This window comes from Nelusetta ayraudi, unplaced genomic scaffold, assembly GCF_046127955.1.
Source record: "Nelusetta ayraudi isolate G7.1 ecotype Tasmania unplaced genomic scaffold, CSIRO-AGI_Nayr_v1 ptg000023l, whole genome shotgun sequence".
NCBI classification, from domain to species: Eukaryota; Metazoa; Chordata; class Actinopteri; order Tetraodontiformes; family Monacanthidae; genus Nelusetta; species Nelusetta ayraudi.
Genome location: NW_027466073.1, coordinates 1,509,898 through 1,512,500, shown reverse-complemented (window position 1 = coordinate 1,512,500; position 2,603 = coordinate 1,509,898). Strand labels below are relative to the sequence as shown.

Genomic DNA, 2,603 nt, shown 5'->3' with positions numbered 1-2,603 from the left:
CAAAATCAGCGTCTTGGAAGCCCCATGGTATTTACCAGTAGTTTCATTGGTTGAGAGGGGGGGGGATGAATAAATCAATAAAACACACACATATATAATCAATTGTAAAACACCTCAGTTGTGCCCCCCCGGGGGAAATTTCAGCAGCTGCTGGGAGCTTTTCTTTTCCTCATTATGAAACTAATAAAATGCAAGGGGGTGGGGGGCGAAATATTCCTGCAATGAGTCAGGTACACACACACACACACACACACAAACACACACACACACACACTCAATCCAAAACTTGAACTATCTCTGTTCATCTAGCGAGGGTACTAGATCATCTTCTCTCTTATTAAATGAGTGAAGTCTTGTGATTGAGCTCGCATAGATCCAGGAAACCACAAGAAATGTATGAAACTGTGGTAAAAGTTAGAGTCAGATGCTGCTTTTGTTTTTTCTTTGTCTGCTGTCTGTCTGTTTGTCAGGTTTTCTTTTTTGGGGTGTGTGTGTGTGTGTGTGTGTGTGTGTGTGTGTGTGTGTGGGGGGGGGGGGGGGTCGTGGAGAGTCAATGTACAACATTCTGGAGCTGTGAGGAATATATATGAGTGGAAAGTAAAAAAATGCAACACAAAGTTTGGCAAGAAACATCACCAACAACCTGCAGACAAATGCCTATTGTGACTAAAAATCACTGTTGAATTAAATTTACAGTAAATTAATACTATTAATTATTACATTTAAAATATGAATAAAGCATGGGATAAAACAAAAATGTTAATTTGGCCCAATATTAAGGTAAAACAAATTGCTGAAGTAACTGCAGTTACATCTGTATGCTTTTTCTTTTCTTTTAATTTTAGTTTGTTCGGTTACTTTGGAAGTTAATTGTTAAGGTACGGTGTTTGAAAATGAAAACGGTAGCACTGCCATTGCGTAGCAATGCAACACACCTGAAAGCGAGGCCATTATGGCGCTAAAGACGCTAATTTCAGTGATATTAAAGCGTCGTCAACACAATCAGCCTTATCGTGTTACTACAAAGGTCGAGGCGCGTTCACGCCGTCTTTCTTACCTTTAGTCGTTTAGTTTTTATCTCTCTTGTATTCTTTGGCAGACTTTTGAATCCTCCGACTGTTGCAGGTTCCAGTTGAAGCTTTCCCTCTCTTTACTGTCTCAGTGAAACAAGTCCCCGCAGCAGCAGACAGCAAATGAGAAAGTGGCGTAAAGTTAAATGACACACGGCAGCGGCAACCTGTGATGAGCGGCCGGCCATTAAACCACCAGCAGACCGGCGCCGAAGTGCAGCTTTATCGGGTCCTTCAACACGCCTGCGTCGAAAGCCTGAAATAGTTTGGGGTTTTTGTTTTGTTTTTGTTTTGTTTTTTCCTCCACAAAAATAAAAAGAAAGAAAGTGGTTCAGGCGAGACGTGGGAAAGAGGTGCCGTAGGAAGCCGTCATTCCTCGCGCAAAGTGGCTGTGAGTCACTGGGCAGCTCCGTACATGCGTGTGGTAGAATAGCAAGAAGCGAGCAGGTGGAAGGACATTTACTTCCGGTTATTACTTTCACAGTAAAAGTAGTAGAGTAACATCGGGGTCACAAACCAATTGACTATTTTTATTTTTTTGTTTTGTTTTACATTATGTTATTTTGCATCGTTTAATTGTGCACATTAGAAAATGTCTTATCATCAAGTTACAGACGTCTTTGCTATGTGAACGGGTTGTTTTCGGTTATGAAGCGCTTTACTTTTATTTTTGGATAAGGATGGTCCGCACGTGAACAAATGTAAAAACCGGCTACTTCACCAAACCACCGGATTTAATTAAACACGTACAAGCGGGGTTTTTTTTTTTAGTGTATGTGACAGAACTTTATTAAATTTGGCTTATGTATTGGCAGACAGACCGACACACACTTTGTTCAGTTCCATTGTTCTTCTGAAAATCTGAATTTTATAATGGGCAAATCTAAATCTGTAATTATAAACGCAGACCTACAATTAAATTCAGTTTGGTCGATAAATATGTAAACGCCTTTCGCCCTTTGACTACACCAAGATCAACGCGAGTTGTCGATTTAAAGCCAATCAATGATTTAAAGATGGTTAATGTTTAAACCTAGTTATTGTTCAAACTCACCCAACATTTAAAAGAGCCGTTGTCTGAACAGACAAATGAAATATTGAGGGTGAGATGCAGCGAAAGCGAAGGACCGATGGTGCGCCTGTGTGTGTAGGGTGGTGGTGAGGGGGTGGGGGGGCGGGTTTCTGGATTTAGCACCTGGCGTCCAACTGCCAGAGAGAGAGAGAGAGAGAGAGAGAGAGAGAGAGAGAGAGAGAGAGAGAGAGAGAGAGAGAGAGAGAGACGGAGGGGGGACGTTAAAGTCTGAGCGTTCTTATTTGTTTATTTATTTATTTTTTCATTGCATTCGTTTCGTTGAAAGAAAACAGCGAGACACTAACAAACATTCCCAGCTCCTGAATGAAAGGGAGTAGAGAAGAATATAATATTATATTATCTGGCCCTTTTACCCCAAGAAATACATTTACAAAGAGCTAAAAAACCTTCAATAACACAATAAATATCGGAATTACTCATAATAATAGCAGTAATGATAA

At 40.5% G+C, this 2,603-nt stretch overlaps 1 protein-coding gene across 1 annotated transcript in view; it reads right to left on the bottom strand.

Annotated features, from left to right (window-relative positions):
- The window catches only part of LOC142889645 (adhesion G-protein coupled receptor G1-like), an 18,897-nt gene extending 17,420 nt beyond the window's left edge, over positions 1-1,477 (bottom strand). Inside the window, exon 1 of the mRNA XM_076028433.1 lies at positions 1,058-1,477. The gene's annotated coding sequence lies outside the window, so the exon portion shown is untranslated. The remainder of the gene's footprint in view (positions 1-1,057) is intronic.
- Between the last annotated feature and the right edge of the window lie 1,126 nt (positions 1,478-2,603).